A 24238-nucleotide genomic window follows, 5' to 3' on the forward strand; every position below is an offset into this window, starting at 1 on the left:
GAGAGAAACATGGTGTTTCACTCTAGTCCTGAGGAGGTGCACTTGACACAGATTGGAAAGGACTGGAATGGAAATGATTCTGAGTGTTTGTGAAGAGTTTTTAAAAGAGGCAAGACTATCAGAGGGAGGGCAGGGGATTTCAGGTAGAAGGTGTATGAAGAGACATGAATTGCATAATGGGGATAACAAGCTGGGAGAATTGTAAGGAACAATGGGGATTTATGTGGTGCATACCTTGCTTTGATGATTTTATGTTAGCTAGAGGCTAGGATCTTAATTTTCTTTCTGTATGGTTTTCTTTTGACCTTTTCCCCTGTGCATTTTAAGTTTTTATCCGAGAATATATAAAGCAAACTCTAAAGCCAGGAGTTTAGGGATAGAGATAGATATAGATGGCTGCTGTTGAGTAGACTCTGACCTACGGCAACAGAATGAAATGTGAAATGCTGCCCAGTTCAGTATCATCCTCATGATCACTGGTATGTTCAAGAACATTATTGTGGCTACTCTGCCAGTCCATCTCATCCAGGGGTCTCTCTTCCTTTTCTATCCTTCTACTTTACCAAATATGATGTCTTCACTCAGCATTTGATGTCTGTTAATGACTTGTGTTCCATAAGGTAGTTGGTCTTTGGAAGTAGATCACCAGGCCTTTCTTCCTAGTCTGGCTTAGTCTGGACGGTCTACTGAAACTTATCTACCCTAGGTGACCTTGCTGGTATTTGAAGTACTGGAGGCATAGTTTACAGGATCATAGCAACACAAAAGCCACCACAGTATGGCAAACTGACAAATGATAGTTAAATAAGAACATGCCTTGGGAAAAGAGGGTGATCAGATGATGTATGTTTTCTACTGTATGCTCTTTGTTGTTGTTGTTAGTTGCTGCTGCGTCAATTCTGACTTCTGGTGACCCCAGGTGTTAGCTCTGTGGAGGTGTGAAATATTAACTTTGTACCCTCAGCATCTAGCACATTGCCTGGCATATAGAAAATGGATGATAACTAGTTCTCTTATGAAAGATGCCCCTTCTCCCCCTTTCTCCTCATGACAACACTTTCTTCCTCATTCAGCGACTTCTATTTCAGGCTCCTCCTGTAGACATGGTTTTTCTGTGTCTGTTTATTTGTCTAGGGCATCACTGTGTTTCAACTAGACCCATGTTGGTGTACGAATAGGTCCTAGTGGCTCCCTTTAGAGCTCCTGAAGCTTTTTCTGCCAACATTCACCTTAGGGCAAATGAAGGGGAGGTCACAGTTGACAACTACAAGAGTGATATTTCTTTTGAGATCTTTCATGATTTATTGTATTAAGTCATTGAAATGGTATGTTCTATAATGCTCATGATGACTGGTAAATTCATGCGTGTATTTGAGTATATTTGTATTGTACATTACTTGCCTTTTAGCAAAACCGACATTCTGTGAAGATGTTGTTTATTTATCATATGGATTTACATATTTCTAGTGTGCTGTTTGTGTCGCTCAGACCAGGAAAACAATAAATAAATTAGTAAACAATACTAATTACAACAAATATTCCCCCAAACTCACTGCCACTGAATCAATTCGAACTCATAGTGACCCTATAGGACAAGTAGGAATGCTCCCTAGGGTTTCTGAGAATATAACTATTCATAAGAGTAAACAGCTTCATCTTTTTCCTATGGAGCAGTTGTTGGGTTTGAACTGACCAGCATTTAACCTACTGCACTACTAGTGCTCCTTCAGATCAGGAAGCAATTTAAAGTGTTACTATGTTGAAATCAAATATTTGCTTTACAAAAAGACCCTCTATAACCAAAGTTGACCTATGGTTACCATGGGTGAAGGAGGACGAGTTTTTGCTTAGAGGGAATTGAATTTATATTAATGGTGGTAGAATAAATTGGGACAGGATATAAAAAAAATGGTTATATAACATGAAGAGTATAATCAGTGGCACTGAATTACACATGTAGAAGTTTCTAAATTGAATAATGCTTTGTTGTGTACATTTTTGTCACAATTAAAAAATAGTTACACTAATAACAAAAATTAATAAAATAGTTACACTAAGTACAAGGAAGAAGGAAATATTCTAAAATTGATTGTAGTGATGATTGTACTACTCTTCTGGATATTATTGAATCATTAAATTATATGATATGTGGATGAAGTGCCAATAAAACAGTTTTAAAAAATATTAAAATAAAAAAGTATATAGCCCCTTAAAAAATGACCCTCTGCAGATGCAGTGACTTTAACAAATAATCTACGACAATAGGTGGTTAGTTAAAGTTAGGTTGTAAAAGCATGCTGTAGTAAGAGTGGATTTTCATTATTTTAGATTGCTCAGTTCTTAAATATGTTCTCTACATTTTAGTAATGTTTCATATTTGGGGTCTTACTTTGCCAGAAAACTCACATCCCCAGGATCTTTTCCATCTAGAATACAGGTTTGTGACCCAAGTTTCAGCAGGAATTTACACAGAGTGAGAATTGTCAGGTCACAATCCTAGTTGAATAAATGGACTAGTAGTGATCGTGGTGACACATGTGGTTTTCAAGTAGGGACAAAGGCAGAGCTTACAGAATTTAGCCCTGAATATTGAAGATGCTAAATTATGGGTAGTATTTTATCTCTCTTTATATTCTCTGATCATTTGGGATTTTTGCTTTGATATTTTATATTTATTTGGGAATTAATTTATCAGTCGTTATCTTTTCAAATATTTCCTCTGCCCTCTTTTCTCTTTTCTTTTTGTGAATCCATTTACTAGTATGTAAAACCTTTGAAATTGTTCCACAGTTCTTGAGTGTTAAGTTTTTTTTTTCACTCCCCCCTGAGTCATTTCTGAGTCAATTGCTCAGAAATGGGCAGTGTTTTGTTCTGTTGTGCATAAGGTGGCGATGGGTCAAAATTGACTCAATGGCACCCAACAATGATGATGACAACAACAACATGCTCAATTTCTTCATCACTAACTTAAGTGGTTAGAGTGAAAATTTGAATAATAGTTGTATTAACTGATTTCCTTGTATGTGCATAGATATTATCCTATTACAGGTGCATTGTATTTCAAGATATATCCTGAAATGCTCTTTTTTGATGAAGAATGTGCTGATAATTCCTCTTGAATTTATCATTCCTAGCATAGTAAATCATATGATTATCTGATTCAAAATGTCCAGTACCAGCCCATATCAGTTCATTAATGCTTAAGATATCAATCATTTTGTGTTTAATTTCCTTTATGATCACTTCCAACTTTTCTGGATTCATATTTCATCCATTCCACATTCCTGTTCTTAATAAATGTTTGTATTTGTTTCTTCTAATTTTAAGTCATGTCCCAATCAGCAAATATGCAAATGAAGGCCCTGAAAGTTGTCCTCCACCTTCCTCATTATGGTTGACTGTACGTTGAGAAGATAGTTCTTCCTCAGTTGTATTTTGAGTGCCTTCTGCCCATAGGGCTCATGTATCTGACAGTGCTCCCCTGGCTGTTATTCATAAGGTTTTCAGTGGCAAATCCTTCAGAAGTAGACATCTTCATAGTCTGTAAGCTCTGGTAGTGTGCTCGTCTGAGTAGACCAGAAACACAAATCCATGGACACACATGTGTATAAGAAAGAGATTTATAAACAAGAACAATTGAACATTGTTCCCAGCTCAGTACAGATCAAGTCCATAAGATTGATATTAGCCCATATGTCTGATACCAATCTATAAAGTCCTCTTCAGACTCACAAAACACATGCAATGATGCTGGACATAGAAGATCACAGGCCGGTGGATATAAAGTCTTCGGATCCAGTGTCATTGGAAACATCTCAGTGCTGGCAGGGGTATCTGCATCAGGGTGGGTCCATGTGTCTTGTTAGCTGCTCTGTCTCCCAGGGTGTAAGCAGAGAGTCTCCCACCTCCAAGGAGGAAATACCACATTTCCCAGAATTCTCAGGCGAAGGCCATGCCCACACAAAAGCCTCATTGGCTATGATCTGATTGACAGACTAGACTCCACCCCTTCACTCATAATCCTCTCAAATTGACAATTACATAACTACCACAGCTAGTATTGAAATACAAGTGACACAGAAGCATCACTGTATGAGAAACTGACAGACAAGTGGTGGATATTATTTATAGTTATTTTAAACCTTCTTATAGACATTACTAATATCTGTTTGGTTCTATATCTGATACTTCTGAGTGTTTTGTCTTTTCTGAGTGATGTTTTTTCTTTAGTATTTTTCTTGTAATTTTTTGTTGCAACTCTGACTTGTAGAAAATTAGAGATCAAGGTAAGTGATTTTTATATCCGTAAATAGGTGTCTCTTTCAGTCTGGTAAGCCTTTACTGAAGGAATTTGAGTAGTTAGTAGTTGGTCAGTGTTCAAGTGACTAGAGTGAGAATTGGTTTACCAGAACAGTGCCTGTTCCATTTTTAGTTTCCTCTCTTCCCTTTCAACTGTGCTCTTATTCTTTCCCTGTCCATCTTACAGCAGTATTCTCCTCTTAGTTGTTTTGGAAATTGGTTAGATTATAGATGGTGAGTGATGGTAGGATATGATCTTTGTTATTCTGATTAAGTCTCATTTTCAGACTGTGTTTATTCAGTGTATATTTCTGCCTCTCTCATAAGAGAAGCAGGTCCTGCTTCTCCCAGTGCCAGTTGTGTTTTTACTAGTATTTTAGGAGATGTGCTTATTGTTTTATCTCCCACCAATTAGGGCTTTTCTAATATTATGGAGATGGGAGAATAACTGGACAGTTTCTTGACTATACTGTAATAGCTACTTGTCCTATGTTTACATCACAGTGGGCAGTCTCTCAGGCTCCTGCTTCTTTGTGAGTGCCTTGTAGGGTTGGTGGAGGAAGATGCTGTGGAAGTTTGGGGACTCCCCAATTTCTGTGACCCACAAATAATTTTACATCATTTCCAGGTTTTCACTAGTTTCTTGGCTTTCACCAGTTTGTCATCTATTTTAACTGAGTCCCCCTTATTGGTGTCCAGTGGCCGTCTACCTCACTTGAGCTCATGGTTGTCTCTTTTCTCCCTGCAGTCATTGTTTCTCTTGAGATTTTTTAAGCTGGTTGGTTGCTCTGTGTTTAAAGAACATTTTAAATTTTCAATAAGTCCAGTTCTGTTTTGTTGTAAGGGGAACAGTGATGTTCTTTCCAGTTACCTTGTGCTGGGAATAAGTTACTCTTAAAATTTAACATGTACATTCAGCTAATTTCAAAGTTAATTGTTATTTCTATCCTCTTTCATAAGGCCTTGATTTTAGATTGGTTTAACCTCTTAACTCCCATCCTGTCTTCCAGGTTAACATTATTTGTGTTATGTTGTAGTTTTGCCTTGTTCAAGCCTCATTAGTTGTTGTTGTTAGGTGTGCCTGCAAGGAGATTTTGACTCACAGCAACCCCATGAGACAGAGTTGAAGTACCCTAGAGGATTTCCTAGGCTGTAATCTTTCCAGCTTAATGTCTTCCAGGGACTGATATCTCCTGATAATATGTCCAAAGCACATGAGACTAAGTCTCACCATCCTCGCTTCTAAGCATTCTGGATGCGCTTCTTCCAACAGAAATTTGATCACTCTTCTGGCAGGCCATGGCGTATTTAATATTCTTCACCAGCACCATAATTCAAAGGCATATTTAAAATTTGTTTCTTCTTATTGTTTAGCTTTTGCTTGCATATGAGGTGATTGAAAATACCATGATTTGACTCAGGTGCACCTTAGCCTGAAAGTGGCATTTTTCCTTTTTAACACCTTAAAGCGATCTTTTGTAGCAGATTTGGCCAATGCAAATCTGAGGAAGACCCTTAACAAGATAGATTGACACAATGGTTGCCATATGGACTCAGCCAACACCTATGAGGATAGTTCAGGACTAGGCAGTGTTTCTTTCTGCTGTCGGGTGGCTATGAGTTGCATTTTGTTGCCCCTAACAACAATCATCTTTAGGGCTGCAGATCAAAAGATTGGAAGGTTTGTACTGACAACCTTTTGGTTAGCAGTGGAGCACTTAACCATTGTGCCACTGGGGATCCATTTAGGCAACCTGAAGCCCATAAAAAATAGTATTTACCTACCAAAACGTTCTTCAAATTTCTTTGCTTGCCTTTCCTAGTCATTCCATCTTTTCCTTCTGGATTCAGCTTTCTTCTTTATACAGAGTGTTCTTTTTTCTTTTTGGTCTTTTTTTTCTTTTTGTACATTTTATTAGGGACTCACACAACTCTTATAACAATCCATAAATATACATACATCACTTGTATAAAGCACATCCATACATTCCCCGCCCCAATCATTCTCAAAGCATTCACTCTCCACTTAAACCCTTTGCATCAGGTCCTCTTTTTTTCCCCCTCCATCCCTGCTCCCCCCTCCCAATGTGCCCTTGGTAATTTATACATCGTTATTTTGTCATATCTTGTCCTATCCGGAGTCTCCCTCCCCTCCCCCCCCTTCTCTGCCGTCCCTCTCCCAGGGAGGAGGTCACACGTGGACCCGTGTAATCAGTTCCCCCTTTCCAACCCACTCGCCCTCCGCTCTCCCAGCATCGCCCCTCACACCCCTGGTCCTGAAGGTATCATCCACCCTGGATTCCCTGTGCCTCCAGCTCCCATATGCACCAGTGTACAACCTCTGCCCTATCCAGCCCTGCAAGGTAGAATTCGGATCATGGTAGTTGGGGGGAGGAAGCATCCAGGACCAGGGGGAAAGCTGTGTTCTTCATCGGTACTATCTCGCACCTTCATTGACCCATCTCCTCTCCTGAACCCCTTTGTGAGGGGATCTCCATTGGCCGACACTTGGGCCTTGGGTCTCCACTCTGCACTTCCCCCTTCATTCAATATGGTGTGTGTGTGTGTGTGTATATATATATATATATATATATATATATATATATATATATATACACACACACATACATACACACACATACATATACATATATAGACACACACACATATATACATATACACAAATATATCTTTTTTTTCAATGATGCCTTTATACCTGGTCTCTTTGGCACCTCGTGATCGCACTAGCCGGTGTGCTTCTTCCATGTGGGCTTTTTTGCTTCTGAGCTAGATGGCCGCTTGTTCACCTTCAAGCCTTTAAGACCCCAGACACTATCTCTTTTGATAGCCGGGCACCATCAGCTTTCTCACCACATTTGCTTATGCACTCATTTGTCTTCAGCGATCCTATCATGGAGGTGTGTAGTCAATGATATGATTTTTTTGTTCTTTGATGCCTGATAACTGATCCCTTCGGGACCACTCGATCACACAGGCTGGTGTGTTCTTCCATGTGGACTTTGTTGCTTCTGAGCTAGATGGCCGCTTGTTTATCTTCAAGCCTTTAAGACCCCAGTCACTATCTCTTTTGATAGCCGGGCACCATCAGCTTTCTTCACCACATTTACTTGTTCACCCACTTTGGCTCTAGCCGTTGTGTCGGGAGAGTGAGCATCATGGAGTTCCAGTTTAATAAAAGAAAGTATTCATGCATTGAGGGAGTGTTTGAGTAGAGGCCCAAGGTCCTTCTGCCACCTTAATACTTAACCTATAAATATAGACACATCGATCTACTTCCCCATCCTCATATGTATATTTGCATGTACATGTCTTTGTCTAGACCTCCATAAATGCCCTTTGACTCCTAGCTCTTTCTTCCATCTCCCTTGACTTTCCTCCTGCCCTACTACCATGCTTCGTCGCCACCTGGGCTAGAGTATACCTCTTCTCTAAGCAACCTTACCCTTGATCATTCCCCACCAGACCTGCCACTCCCCCCTCTCTACCATTTTGGGTCCCATGTTGTTCCCTTGTCCCTGTGTTTGTTAACATCACTTCCTTACTGCCCCCTATCCCCCACCTCAAGTCCTCCTGGAACCGTCGGCCCCGTTGTTTTTCCTCCAGATAGTTCATCCAGCCTGTCCTATTCAGACAGACCTGCGGAGACACTAACATGCACGAAAACAAGACAGAGGAAAACAAAGCAACAGTATACAACCTGACAACAAAACAACAACAACAAACCACTGACAAAGAACAAAACACTTCCTAAGAGAAAAGCTTGTAGTTAGTTCAGGGATCGTTTTCTGGCCCTTAGGAGCGTTTTCTAGTCCAGTCTGTTGGGGCACCACGCCCTGGCCCCAAAGTCCACTTTCAGCATTCCCTGGGGACCTTGCCACTCCATTCCCTTGCTGTTCCGCTGCACTCCCCCAGTGCTTTGCCTAGGTGTGGTAGGATCAGGTCAGGTGCAATTCCCTCACTGTCTCCGGTGCTGTCCCCTGTATCGCCCTTAGCCACTGAGGGGCATCATTTCTCATAGTGGGGCCAGCCATGTTGTTCTCTCTGTGGACTGGCTGCTCTACTCAGGAACATCATCCTCACGGCCTGGTGGGCCAGGATACAGAGTGTTCTTAAGTAGTTCTTTCAGCAAAAACCCGGTAATAGTAAATTTTCATGGCTATGGTGTGTCTGGAAGTTTCTATTTTGTTCTTTCTCTTTAATAATTATTGAACTAGGTACAGAATTGTAGGTTGATAATTGTTTTCCTTCAGTACTTTGATAATATTCTCTTGTGCTTTGGCAACTCTTGGTTGTTAATGAGAAGTCTGTCGTCAGTTCAGTTGTGATTCCTTTGTAGGTAATTACATTTTCTCTTGGACTACTTTTAGGACTTTTTTCTTTTTTTGGTGTTCTGATATTTCTTTGTGATATGTCTAGGTGTGTATTTGTTTTTATTTATTCCACTTTCATTTGGTACGTATACTCAATCTGTTCCAGAAGGCATGAACCCAAAGATTACCATCAATGACAAATGCAAAGCCATCTAAAGAAGTGTCCTACAATTTTTCAAATACTGCAAACCACTCAAAGAAACAATACAAAACTTGGAGGAGATAAAACACATAGGAGGTCTCTTTAAAAACTACAGATAATAAGACATTCTCAAAGATAGAGGCTTGGCCATAACTATATTTAAAATGTTTGATAAAAGGAAAGACAAGAAAACAGCATTATGACAATTGAAAGCCAGCTTTTAAAGAGAACAAATTCTAAGGTTTAAATACAGTCCAATTGTTTTGGTGTAAACGCACAATTAGTAGGTTAATAGACAGTTGTTAGGTTATTAGGTACCATGGATTCGTTCCAACATACTGATCCTGTGTGCAACAGAATGAAACGCTGCTTGGTCTTGCACTGTCCTTGCAATCATTACTGTGTTTGAGTCCATTTCAGCAAGCAAGGCTGTATTAGCTGTAAATTGCCAATTTTAATGACCCTTCCTTCAATCTTGATGCCATGCTCTTATTCATATAGCCCCATCTTCTTAGATATATGCTCAGTGCACAGATTTAAAAGTAGGGTTAAAGGACAAAATCTGACATATACTTTTCCTTCCAGATTTTGAACCATGAAATAACCTCTTGTTCTGTTTGAATGACTGCATCTTGGTCTATTTACAGATTCTGCATAAGCAGAATTAATTATGTTATGGAATTCCCTTTCTTCATAGTGTTATCAGTAATTTGATATGATCTGCCCTTGAATGCCTTTGCATGGTCCGTAAAACACAAAACTTTCTTCTTTTTTGCTTTCCGCCAGATCCAGCTGACATCAGGAATTATATCCCTCATTCTGTGTCCCCTTCTGAATCTAACGTGAATTTCAGGCAGTTCCCTGTTCAACCTTTTTGTTAATTTTATTTTTTTTGACTCCTTTGTTTCTCACTTCCCATTTCCTTTTTCTGGAAGCTCTTATCCTAGACAACTTTACCTGAAAACACAAGTCCGTACTTCTCCTACATACCAAACCATCTCCCCTTCTCATGTGATCTTCCTTTTTCCATTTCTCATTCACTTCTGAAGCTATTTAAAGCATTTAAACTACTTAAACAATCAAAACTATTGATATCTTATTTCCCACCCTTATTACTGCTTAAACAGTTGGTGCTAAGATTGTTTGGGACTTCTTATGCACCGAATCCAGTGTACTCACTTAGTCCTAAATTTATTTGGCATTTCTGTTACACCTGACATTGTTAATCACTGTATCCTTGAAACTGTTCGTTTCCTTGTCATCGTTGTTCTCTGTGTCCCTCTCTTATGCTTCTTTCCCTGTATCCTTTCTGGATTCTTCTTGATCTACTCACTTTACACACTGCTTTTAACCTGGGCTATGGTCTCTGCAAAATATCAGTAATACTTAGGGTTTCATTTCCATGTATATGCAGATGTTTGTTTGCTTTTTCCTCCCCAGATGATTCCCAACAAGCTTCAGAATCATTCTTTATAATTTAATGGAAATCTACACTAATTTGTGTGAATGTCTCAAGCTACCTTACACACAGAATGTCTAATATGAAATGCATCATTCTTTCCTTCAACTTGTACCTCCTTATTAATTAAGAAAAAGTCTTTGCTAATGGTTCTACTATCTATCCAGGCACCCATGGTAGACAGTTGGGTCTTACCCAACTCAAATATATCACCTACTGTTGTCAGTGTGATGTGATTTTGATCATATCTCTGACCTGCTTGAAAGGCTATAGTGGTGCTCCTTTGAAAACAGCAGAAATAAAAGGTGAGAAAGTTTGGCTGTCTTGATATGGCCCTCTTGAATATGGTTTCTGTCTGTCTGTCTGTCTTCTGTCTACCTACCTACCTACCTACCTACCTACCTACCTACCTACCTACCTACCTACCTACCTACCTGCCTACCACGAGCCTCACATCCTTTCCTCATTTGCCTAAAAACTCTAAGCACCAGCACATATGGTTCTCCTTTTAAATTTTCTGTCTGATCTTTTGTCTGGAATATAAATTTTTTCGCCTGCAGTGGATGTAAGTCACTTGGCTTCCAGGTTGTGGCACCTTACTCCATTTCTCTGGCATCAACTTTATTGAGGACATTTTTTGTCTGAATCTTCATTTTAGAATGCCAAGTCTGGGCCACCGTCGGAAAGAGGTTGGGTGAGAGATACTGACAAAGGTGGATTACAGCTCTTCAATTTACATGGCTTACTATTAGCCATTTCCTTTCCTCAATCCCTGTTACATGTAATTTTATCATCACCTCAGATTCTACTGGGAAAATTTATCTTTTTGAGGTGTTCATCTATTACATGCTTACAAGAAGTTGTGGGTTCGTCAGCTTTTCTGGATTTTACCATAAACTTGATTTTAATTTGTTTTATACCTATTCCCATCAAGTTGAATTCTGACTCATTGGGACCATATAGGATAGAGTAGAATGGCCCTATAGGATTCCCAAGTATATAAATCTTTTTTTTTTGTGATATAAATCTTTATGGAAGACGACTGACACAACTTTTTTTTTTCTGTGGAGTGGGTGGTAAGCTCAAACCACAGACTTTTGGGTTGGCAAGTGAGACTAATCAGAGCCCCACCCAAGCTCTGTCCTTGTTTCATAGTTGCTTGAATTCTTGCAGCTCAGTCTGCTGGGAGCACCTCCAGGATTCCCACTGGTGCCCTGGATTTATTCTTATGTTTCTTTTGCTTATTTCAGCGGGTTTTGGTGTGGGAGGAAAGGTAAACAAGTGTTTTTGGTCAGCCATTTTAAGACAGAGCCTCAGGGCCTTGCACCTCATGTGGTTCCTCCTTTGTCTGTATCCCAGGTATCAAAGTAAGTATAATTCTTGCGTGCATTTTTAATTTTCTTAGCATATGGTCTTTATATCCCCCATGAGAGAAGCCTTGGGAGTGCTGGTAGATGATACAGATAGGAGTGTGCCACACCTATGAACAGAGTAGAGGAAATACTTCTGGTTTGCCTTTAAAAAAGGTTGCTAGTTAAATACTTTTTATTATATTTGACATTCTAGCTAGATGCTTTCTTCTTTTTGTTTTGTTTGGGTCTGGAAATTACTGTATAATTGACATTTCATAAATTCACATATTGGCATTTGTGTTTTTGTGTGTATTTTTTCAGGTTAATAGAGATTTTTAGAAAATTACTCTTGTATAAGGGTCACTTGATTCCTTATTGCTGTTATTTTTATTCTTTCCTTTTAATATGAAATAAGTAAACAGTGACAAATATAAACTGTACTTCGTATTGTTTTGGTGTTAGATTGTTTTATAATTGTTCTTAAAAATAAAAAACCCAGTCTTGGTTTTATAATTAACAATACACACATTATAAGGTGGGTGGGTGTGAAAATTATCTGAGTTAATGTAGGTGAAGTGACTAACACAGCACATAATAGATAACAATAAATAATTACTCTTGTTTATTTTCCTCCTTTGTCAGAGTATTAAAGTAGCCATGATACACCGTATCTCAGAGAGAAAAAGAAAACAAATATCTTAACTGAACCTTTGTTTAATGAAGGGTAATATGCCAAATACTTGAAGGGAAACAGAGATGTTTCCTATCCAGGGATACACATTAGGCTACTCTACATATTTTTATATTTGTCAGTGGTTTCTGTACATGCCGTTCTGAAAATCGTCCCATTTCAAAACTTGTTATTTTGTTGGTGCATAGAATACTGTAAAAGTTGGTGTGTGAGTGGAGAACTGGGTTAGGAAGACGTCGGATGGTGTAAGATATGATAAAATAATAATTATTTTTAAATTATCAAGGGTTGGGGGGGGAGCGAGGAGGGAGAGGAAAATGAGGAGTTGATACCAAGGGCTCAAATAGAAAGCAAGTGTTTTGAGAATGATGATGGCAACATATGTACAAATGTGCTGGACACAAAGGATGTATGTCCACATTGTAAAGAGTTGTATGAGCCCCTAATAAAATGATTTTTTAAAAAGTTGGTGTGTGCAATGCTGAGACTTAGTATAGCTCTTCCAGCCATAGCCATGTTTTACTCCCACCAAATGATCTTCGTTTTACTGATGGGCAGAAAGGTGGGGGAAGATATTGATTAGATTGTATGATTCAGCTGCAAGGATTGTTAATGGGGTAATTGTGATTGTCATCCTGTTGGGTATAAAAAGAACCATCTTTGAAGCTGGAAGAGAGGATCTCATTACCAGCAGGAGAGAAGAGCTGGGCGTGTAGCATGTCGTTTGAGCTCCGAGATTCCTGCACAGTGAACCTTCTTGAACCAGGAGACATCCTTGACACCAGAGCAGCAGCAGCAGAGCCAAGAGACAGAGACAGGACCAGAGCATGAGACAGAGTGGTGGACTTCCCAGCCCACAGAGCAAGTCAAGTGGAATGCCTTGGGGCAGGTGGCTGGCTTGTGCATTGGGTTCCTCTGGTAACCTAAGTGGGGGAGCTGGGTTTACTGACTTGTGGAGCTGGAGCTGAGTGTCTTTGAGCATTTATTGGTAGCCCTAAAAGAGCTTTGTGACACTACCTGAGCAGGGCACAGGCCAAGTCAAGTGGGTGATGACCAGAGAGAGGCCTTCCTGCGGGCATTGCAAAGAAGAAACTGTCATGACTGAACCTTTCTCACCTGAATGAACTTCCCTAAAAAGTCATAATTATGAATATTGTTTGTGAGTTCTGTGTGGCCATTGCAAGGGTTTATCGAATCCAACAGAGAAAGTAGAGAAATAATGGCACAGTGTCCGAATGCTAACCATTGTATTTCAAGCCTCTGTAGGTATTGACTAAATATTTGCTGAATGAATGGGTAATCTTGTATAAAATCAATATATTAAACCCATACCTAAACAACATCTTTATCATTCCCCTTTTATATTTTATGCTGCTAAAGTTAGCATTAAAATTTAGTGGTTCAGACTGGAAGTTGGGAGAAAGATGCCCATATTGCTTTAGAAACAATGAGACAAGATTTAGGAGATTTTTGTGTGCATACTGATTGTATTTGCCAATTGGAGTGTTTTGTCCTGATACTTATTCTTTGTCAGACCACCTTCCTGATTCCTCTAACACATTTGGAATCATAGTAAATGGTCTGTTTTGTTGCTTTCTAAAGTAGCTGTGCTGTTAATGGTCAGTTCGGCCATTTTAATCTCTAGTACAGTAGAAAAATCAGCAATTACAACAAGGCTCAGACTGGAGGGGAAACCTTTTAGATGGATGAGCTAGCAAAAATACAATGGATTAAGTATTGATAACTCAGGCTTTTTTCTGTTTAGCTTTTCATAGTTGATTGGCTTGGATACTGTGAAAATTGATACAAATGGATCAAACCTCAGAAAAGATTGCTTGTGGGACATCAATGAGCCTACTGTGGAGAGTAGTACTAAGCATTGCCTTCCCTCTGCACAGACTAAACACTACATCTAGTCTGAAATTTGTTAAATTCACTGCTGTTTAAAGTTTAATGAATAGACGGGTCTGTTCCTCACGCCTTGGCTTTCTCAGTTTATTTAGTTACTCAGAATGTATTCAGTGAAGCTTACAAACAACTGTTGTAAGATGATGTCATAGTTAAACAGGGCTATGAGGGTTTGAAATAAACCTCAATTTGATTTGGGGTTTGACTCTTCCTAGGTGTATGACCCAGGGGACATGGTATTTAATGACACTAGGACCATTCTTATCTTTTAATGATTGGTAGAGAAGACTTTGGAAGTCAGGAGAGAAATGCCACATTGTTTTAGTCATAATGAGACATGATTTGAGGAGATTTATGTGCTGATACTGATTATTTTGCCTTTTGAAGTGTTTTGCCCTGATGCTACCTCTTTGTAAGACCACCTTTCTAAAGCATGAGAGTTGAAGGCAACAGAGGGAAATACTGTTACATACCTAGTTCTTCAATAATTGTGATAACAATAATCTCAATGTGTACACATAGACATTTAAGCACAAAACAAAACAAAGCCCAGGGGTTGGATTAAATGTGGCAATGTATGCAAAAACACTGCAAGGAGGTATGTAGATATTCCACAAGGGCTAGTTTGAGGCTCTGTGGTTTATTTGTTAAAGGATATAACATAGTGTTTTATTTCAGTTTTATAATTCTGAAACAGGAAAGCCTGGATTTGGATTTGCTTTCCAGTCCTGTCACTGACTTTGTGTTCTTGGGCAAGTTACTTAATTTCTCTTCATCTCCTTGACAGTAAAATGAAGTTTCTGGTACTAATACTAGTACTAATTTCGAGTACTACTATCATAAGTGTTCTTGTTAAGATTAAGTTAATTTATATAAATAAAGCAGCTGGAACAGTGTTTAGTGTGTACAAAGTGCTATATATTTTAGCTGTTATCATTGTTTAAAAATCTGATGTCATAAGATTTTTATTTGAAATATTTTTCTGTGTTGGATTTTTTTTTCATTTCTTATGATTTTAAACTCCATGAGGGGAAGGCCTGGTCTGTTTTATTCACTAACATCTTCCTTTCATTTTATGAGTAGTGTAGAGGACTTATTCATAAAACATTTGTGGAGTGAATGAATGTTCTATTTTCCTTGAGTTGTGTTGACAATTTACTAATCAAAGTATTTTTTCATAATGCTATATCACAATAAATTTTATAACTGTAAATATCTAGTAATACATTTCCAGTGCGTACAGGCTAAAATCCAACTTTCTTCACTTTGAATTCAGAACCTATACAGAATCAAATTTTGCCCATGTTTCCCCATTTTCATGTTGTGGAATTTGGACCAAATCATCTTTTCTCACTTTTTATCTCTAGCATGTGATTTACTGGATTATAAATTCTCTAGATTGCTGTGATGATTTAGTGAGTGAAATGGTAAACACAGAAACACTGGAAATTATACACTACAATATCATGATGATGATCTACAATTTTCAAGTGCTTTTAACCAAACTTTTCCGGAACATGCCTTAACCAAACTTTTCTGGAACATGCCTTCTTTTTTTTGCTTATTCAACTTAGTACGTACCCGTTTTTCTACATCTTGCATTTTATGCCTAAGACACAACCTCCTTGTCTGAAATGAGCACTCTTTTCTTGGAACATTGATTACTATTATGATTTGTATAGTTCATTAGGTAATCATGTTTCTGAACTGTATCATCTTGCCTATTGCGTTTATTACTTAGAATCTTGAAATGTTTACCTCATAAGAAACCAGCAAACATTTATCGAACCTCTGGAGTTATTGTTGTTAGGTGCCATTGAGTAGGTTTGAATTCATAGGGGCTCCAAGTACAATAGAATGGAACACTGCTCTGTCCTGGCCATACTCACAATTGTTCTTTTGTTCTTATGTTTGAGCCCATTGTTGCAGCCACTGTGTCAGTCCACCTTGTCCATCTTTTTTGCTGTCCCTCCACTTTATCAAGCATGATGTCCTTCCCCAGGGACTGGTTTCTCCTGTCAACCTGTCCAAAGTATGTGAGATGAAGTCTTATCATTCTTGCTTTTTTTTTTTTTTTTGTCTCTCAATGTCTGTAACAAAATTTATCCCTGAGGCTCAGCAGAGGAATAGGGTCCATGAGTTACAGTGTCTCTGGGGCAGCCTTTTGGGCCAGTGACAGCCATGGGTGGGGCAGGCACTGACTTTGACACAGCTGCACATTCTTGCTTTTTAAGGAGCATTTTGGCTGTACTTCCAAGACAGATCTGTTTGTTCTGTTGGAAGTCCATGGTACTTTCAGTATTCTTTGCCAACACCATAGTTCAAACACATCGATTTTTCATTGGTATTCGTTATTCAGTGTCTATGCATGCATGTGAGGTGATTGGGAATACTATGGCTTGAGTCAGGTGAACATTAGTCCTCAAAGTAACCTCCCTGCTTTTCAATGTTCTAATGAGGTCTTGCGCAGCAGATTTACCCAGTGCAATATGTTGTTTGATCTCCTGACTTCTGCTTCTATGAGCATTGATTGTGGATCCCAAGCAAGATGAAATCCTTGACAATTTCAATCTTTTCTCCATTCTCATGGGTATTACCTACTGGTCCAGTTGTGAAAATTTTGGTTTTCTTTGCATTGAGTATTGAACATCTACATTATTTTGATCTCTGGAATTTAAGATACTTAAAAAGGATAATGGCAAAGCAATGAAGTCCCCAAGAAACTAATTCAAAAAATAGACTCAGGGGCCCCACATGAGACTCAATCAGAAAACAGTCATAAAAGTAAACATATCTGGAATGATTTATAAGCTTTTCCCTCCCTCTCATGTCTATCTATATATGATAGGCAAGATAAACAATTCTAAGGAGAAAATAATGGGACCTACAGATCTGGGGGAGCATGGGAGAGGGGAAGATCAGGGAGACAAAAGCAGGGAGCCAACAAACCCAGGGACAAAGGAAAAATAAATGATCTAAAATCAATGGTGAGGAGGGTGTAGAATGCCTAGTGGGGTTTGATCAAATGCAGTGTAGCCAAGGGGAATTGATGAAAGCCAAATGAAGGTCAAACATGATATTGGCACAAGAGAAATGTAAAAGGGAATATAGAAAAGAACTAGGAGGCAAAGAACATTTATAGAGGTCTAAATACAGGTATGTACATATTTAAATATATTTATAACTATAGGGAAATATATTTACATATATATAATATGCATTAAGGTAGCAGATGAACATTAGGCCTCTACTAAAGTACTCCCCCAATGCAAAAACACTTTGTTCTAATATTCCGGCATTCTATGATGCTCACCTTCCTGACATGATCGCTGAAGACAAATAAGTACATAAGCAAGTGTGATGAAGATAGCTGATAGTGCCTGACTATCAAAAGGTACAGCATCTGGGATCTTAAAGGTTTGAAGATAAACAAGCAGCCATCTAGCTGAGAAGCAACAAAGTCCACATGGAAGAAGCACACCAGCCTGTGTGATCATGAGGTGTGGATAGGATCAGGTATCAGGCATCAAAAGAGCCAAAACAATCATATTGATGCAAACCAGCAGGGCGGAATGGAGATCCAAACTCCTTCTGTAGACAACTCTAAGAAGGGTTATAAGGAAGGGACAAGCCAAGCAGGGTGTAGTATAGCACTGATGAAATATACAGCATTCCTTTAGTTCTTTAATGCTTCCCCCCTCCCACTTCTGATGACCCCAATTCTACCTTACAAATCTGGCGAGACCAGAGCATGTATACTCTTGACACAGGGAACCCAGGACAGATAACCCCCTCAGGAAGAATAATGGGAGTAGCGATACCATGAGGGGAGGGGGAAGGTGGGAGGAGACAAGGGGAACCGATAGCAATGATTGATGTATAAACCGCCCCTCCCTACAGGGTGACAAACAACAGAAACATGGGTGAAGGGAGACAGCAGACCATGTAAGATATGAAAATAATAATAATTTACAACTTATGAAGGGTTCGTGAGGGTGTGAGGGTAGGTGAGGGAGTAAAAAAAGAGAACTGATACCAAGGGCTCAAGTAGCAAGAAAATGTTTTGAAAATCATGGAGGCAAAATATATAAAAATGTGCTTGGCACAATGGATATATGGATTGTTAGAAGCGCTGTGAGAGCCCCAATAAAATGATAAAAAGGATTATGATGTTTATGTCAATGTTTCATGGATGGTGTTTGAATTATAAATTATTGCAGTATGTGATTAGTTGGTGTATAATTAATACTACAATTGAGTTGAAAACATTCTTTTGAAGAACCAGTTTAGCATTTGTCTGTGTTGTCTGGATTTTTGTTCAAATTGAACTAGATTTCTTTTTTTTCTTTTAAGTCCCCGCCCCATAGATAAGTTTTCATATTTCCTACATATTCCCACCACCAAGATAGAAGTATGAAGGGGCTTCAAAAGTCATGGAAAAATGAAATTGAAAGGTAACGGAATTTTTCTGAAAACATTTTGAAGTCTCCTCATACTATCTTTCCTTGAATTTCCTATCCTTGGATTTCCACAGATCTTTTGGGAGCATTGTTTTACATGCATGTTGTTTCTGTAAAACTGATGTCTGCCATAGCTCAATAAGATAGTTTTATTTTACTTTTTTTAGTTCTTGAACATCAAAATTAAAAGAGGGAAATACTTGTATTAATGATATTTTAATTGTCATAATGACTTTCATTAAAAAAATTGAGATTTGAACCAGCAAATAAGCACCAGTATGTTTTCAGATGGAAGTCTCCTTATTGGATGGTAATTAACAACTAAAAATTAAACTAAAAAATTGTTTTTTGAGTAAATGAAAATGTATACTTAAATAGTTTGCCAGAAATCAGGTATTATTTGTCAGTATTTTGATATAGGGCTAAGCATTTTTTCTGAGTTTAGATCAGCAGGCTAAAATTCAGTGCTGATTATATGAACCATATGCATAATCTATCCTGTTTATACCAATTTTTGAAAGTGAAGCAATATTTCCACAAATGGAGATAGTTTTGTAATCCATCAAGTGCAGAACCCCAGATTTTTTGTTTCTTTAGTTTTCTCCTCTCCTTTAAAATTATCTAACTCATACCTAATTAATTAGACAGCCACATTTTAAAAATGACTCCTCACCTTTATCAAATCTTGCCAAAACATCCAGTATGATTTTCACAGAAAAGGCAACTTTCTTTTAATTGCTTTGCATAATATTTCATTGGTTGACATGTGGTGACTATTACAAGAAGAGTTGACAAGTAGTTTCTGGGAAGAAATGCAACTGACTTGCGGATGCCAAGTGTGCAGTGCAATTTAAGGGTATATAAGTGTGAAGTTGAAATAAACAACTGCCTATTAGCCAAATACATTAGTACAGCTGGCATTAGCCAGTTTGCTTCACCAAAGTAATGGGGAGTTGGTCATTATGTTGAGGTCTGTTAAGAGAGAGGTCTGTCGAGCCAGTAAGACTTGAGTGCACATGGCAAATGGACATTAGTAAGACATCGTATACTTCCCCAAAAGGTAATCTTCCATGAATAACACGAAGTTTACAATAAAATACAGTTTTTACACTAACTGGAAAAAAACACTCTTTAAATAATATTATGGTGAAGCCTTTCCCTCAGCTGTTGTTCCCCTCTTTTCCCCAGGCACTGGTGGTTTCTACCTCTTCTAGGCATCACACTCCTTGTATACATGCCACTTCGTTGAGCTCTTTCTTGGAGTTTTGTATTATACATCCCTTCTGCAGTTGGTACCCAGCAAATGTTTGCTGACTGAAAGTGAGGTTCTGGCCACTTAAACATGTAATTTGTCCAGAGAAACAACTCAACCGTGATCATTTCTTTCTGGATTTGCAACTTGCTAACTACCTTAAAAAACACTTTCATCATGAATGTTATCTGTGAGTTCCGTGTAGCCATTGGAATGAATACTAGAAAGGTAAAATAGAAAACATGAATTAAGACGTCACAGCAAGTGCTACATATCATTCTTACATTTAGCTTCATTCCCTAAACTCGGCTTCTCTTCCAGACTTTTTTTTTTATGTTCATGATGCTAGAGTTCACCTTTTATAATTCTACATTCAGGTCAGCAAGTTCTGCTGCATCTGTCTTCAAAATGTTACTCGTTCCCACGACATTCTTTCCACACTCATTATTGCATGCCAATTAAGAAAAGAAATATTGAGTCCATCTTACACTGTAAGCACTGTGTAGGTATTGGGAATATAACTATTGAAGCTCCAGTATCAATAGGGGAATGAGAGACAGCTGTTTGGCACTTTACTGGGAAAATGTTTATTGAGTACCTTCTCTATGCTGAGCATTTTTGTAGGCATGGACATATCATAATCCTTTTCCACTGGCTGCTTCCATCAAGGAGGAAGAAGCCTAGAAACAGTTACTGGATTTCCTTGGTTTTAATAGCATTTTCATATGGAGCCCTGGTGGCATAACAGGTTACACATTGGACCTCTAACCATAAGGCCAACAGTTCAAATATATCAGCCTCTGCAGAGTAGAAAGATCGGGATTTCTGATCCTGTAAAGATTTACAGCCTTGAAATTCATGGGAGCAGTTTTATTCTACCCTATAGGTTCCCTACGTGTTAGAATTCACTCAATAGCAGTAAATTTGGTTTGGTTTGACGTTTCTTCCCGGTTTTAATGTTACTAAATTCAGATGAACCCTAACCCTGGCATGTATATTTAATGTAGTCGTTTTTTATATTTCTCCTCATGAGCTAATAAATTGACGGTGTTTTCACCTAGTCAAATAAGCAAACCAAACTTGTTGCCATCAAGTCAATTCCACCTCATGATGACCGTACAGCCTAGGATAGAACTGCTTCTGAGGGTTTCTGAGATTAACTCTTTACAGGAGTGGAAAGCTTCAATTTTGTCCCATTGAGCGACTGTTGGTTTTGACCTCCTGATCTTGCAGTAGAGCCTTCTAATTGAGGAAATGTATACATATGTATATGTATAGGTATGAGTATCTATGCATGAGTATATATATGTGTGTATATATAAGTGGTAAGCATTGGGATAGAGATCACATGTCTAGAGTTTCTGTGTCCAGTGTAGTACCATCTAGTTACATGTGGTTGTTTAAATAGAAATGAAATTAATTGAGTTTAATGAAAATGAAATAAAGCTCATGATTTAGTTTCTCAGTTTTACTAGCCACAACCCAATAGTCATATTTGGCTAGTGGTTACTGTATTTGTACAATAGAGATGCAGTGCACGTTCCCATTATTATAAAATGTTCCATTGAACATCACTGGTCTAGAATGTTATTCTATAGCTGTCCCTGGAGAGTTGGAAACACTTTAGGCAGCTACTTCCTGGTATTACTATTCGATATATTTCTTTTGCAGTGAGGTAAGATTCCCCCCCCCACACTATCTTTTCCTTTTTTCTTTCTTTGGTTTTACTCTTACTATGACATAGTACTTACACATTGGCATACTAACTGCAAGGTCAGCAATTCAAAACCACCAGCTACTGTGCGTGGAAAAGTCGGGCCTTTCTACTCCCATAAAGAACTGCAGTCTTGGAAACACACAAGGCAGTTCTACCCTGTCCTTTAGGGTTGTGATGAGCTGACATTAACTCTGTGGCAGTAGTAAAGTAGCATTGGGACAGTAGCTGGTACCCAGAAGAAGCAACTGGAATTGTAAAGAGTTTGGATGAAAGGAGGAAAGGCTACCTCTTTTCCTAATGTATATCCCAATGTCTTTTTAAAAAGAGGATTTTGAAAATATATAGTACATTGAAAATTAGAGAAATTTTTAACCTAGATTCTTATCATCTGTGAAGTAGGAATTCAGCAGGTAAATAGCCCATTGTGTTCCAAGGCTGTGGTTGATTATGATATACCTTAGTGAAACTTTTGCAAATTTCCAGGTTCAATATCCACAGCATTATGTATAATTTCTCAAGGAAAATATAATTTGACATGACTAAAATATTTATGTGAACAATTCTTTTCCATGGATTTATTTCTTGTTCAGTTAGTATGATTTGTAATGATTGGAGCAAGAATTTCCTGATTTTTTTCTTGTTTCCATTTGATTGTATGATAAATAACAATTTATTCCTTCTCTGGTAATGGATATTTGGCTGGTTTCTTGTTTGGGACCAATGGGAATAAAGCTGCTGTGAGCACTTGTGTGCATGTCTTTCCTGGGCAGATACTTTTCATTTCTCTTAGGCACAGTGAAATCCATGAGAGCTGGAACTTGATGGGACTGCCTTCTTTTTCTGGGTCTCACAAGTTTTCCATTTTTCTTATTGCTCATTTTCGTGGAACAAACTGGAGTTTTCCTTTGTGACCGATTTCTGCCTTACACAGATTTCAGTGTTCACAGGTTTTCCTATATTTATAAGGAGCTCTGGTGGCACAGCGATTAAGTAACCAGCTGTGAATCAGAAGAGTCAGCAGTTGGAATCCACCCAGAGGAGTAAAATGAGGCTTTCTGGTCTCAATGATTTACAGTCTTTGGAAACCACAGGGACATTTTGACTCTGTCCTGTAGGGTCACTGTGAGTTGGAATTTACTCAATAATGATTGAGTCTGCTTTCTTTCTTCCTTTTCTCCTTTCTCCCTCTCTCTCTTTTTGACACACATTTAAAGTTTTCCATTTTCATTATACGACTACCCAACCCTATGCAAGTAATTGAAGTCATTACCTAAATGCCCTTTAGGGTCACTTGTAAATAACAAACCAATGTCATTGTAACATCAGGAAGTTATAGAGATTGATCTTATCATTCAAATAGCTTAAATAGTATTCAATTAAAAGCATTCTATTTCTCCAATCATTACTGATTGACTTTCAAGAAGCATGGTCTTTGAAGACGCTGGTTCCTGTCTTTGCAAATTGATTGTGCTGAGTACTGGATTGCTCTCACCTTCTGCTGTGGGAACTAATGTACTATGCCTGTCATTGATATCATTAGCTAAAATTTCAGGGTTCACTGGATTATCAATAAAGAAGAAGAATTTTTTAAAATGCTGAGATAACACAAATACCATAAGTGGGTGACATTACATTAGATTGTATATGGAAATATGTCATATTATGTTATATTAGATGTGAAGCTATTACATTAGCTTGCCTCTACAGGTATAGTGGTTAGGATTTCCATACTTACTTTGGAGGAACATAGTTCTATCCATAGTAATGTATCATGATCAAAGACCATTAAGATCAAGTCTGCTACCCTCATAATCTTGGTTCAGTAGGAATAGGGAAGGCTCATATAAGACTAAATATAATTGCCAGTCGAATTGCAAATCAAGTGTTATGAGGTTTCAGAATAGAGGCACACCATATTGCATGTTATTTGGGAAAGTACTTATGGAATAGTTAATGGAAGGGCTATGTAAGGTAAAGAATTTACCTTTAAAGAATTTATCTTTAAAGAATTAAGTTGTGCATGTTGTGTATGACTCATGAAGCGGCTTACCTGACGAGTCATGGATAGAATAGTTATAGCAAATAATTCTCAGGGTGTGGTCCCGAGACCCGCAGTAGCATATCACCTGAACACTTGTTAGAAATGCAGATTCTTTGGTCCCACTTGCTGACCCAGTGAACCAGAAACTTTGGAAGTTGCTCCTAGTAATCTGAGTTTTAACCCTACTCTCCAAGAATGCTTAAGTGTTTGACTAATAGTTGGAAAGGTTGGTGGTTTGGACTAATCCAGAAGCTCCTCAAAGACAGACTTGGTGCTCTACTTCTGAAAGGGCACAGCTTTGAAAACCCAATGGAGCATTTCTACTCTGCACATATTGAGTCTCTGTGGAATTGACTCAACTGCAACCAACAACAAACTAGGTGAGTCTGATGCACTAAAGTATGAGAACAACTGGTGCATACTTACTTGACCAAGGAATGCCAAATTAAAAGTTTAAGATTTGCAAAAGAGACCATACAGGAGAAGTTGCAAGTACTGGAGTGTGAGTCAGTAGTTGGGGAAACCT

General features: G+C 38.3%; 1 protein-coding gene and 1 non-coding gene across 4 annotated transcripts in view; one reads left to right on the forward strand and one right to left on the reverse strand.

Annotated features, from left to right (window-relative positions):
* Positions 1-24238, forward strand: part of CDKL5 (cyclin dependent kinase like 5) — a 209363-nt gene that overhangs the window by 11970 nt on the left and 173155 nt on the right. The gene's annotated exons all lie outside the window — the stretch shown is intronic.
* On the reverse strand, positions 16327-16459 carry LOC142435353 (small nucleolar RNA SNORA5). Its single transcript, XR_012781423.1, has one exon. It is a non-coding gene; the product is annotated as a small nucleolar RNA SNORA5 (small nucleolar RNA).

The sequence above is a fragment of the Tenrec ecaudatus genome, chromosome X, assembly GCF_050624435.1.
Source record: "Tenrec ecaudatus isolate mTenEca1 chromosome X, mTenEca1.hap1, whole genome shotgun sequence".
NCBI classification, from domain to species: domain Eukaryota; kingdom Metazoa; phylum Chordata; class Mammalia; order Afrosoricida; family Tenrecidae; genus Tenrec; species Tenrec ecaudatus.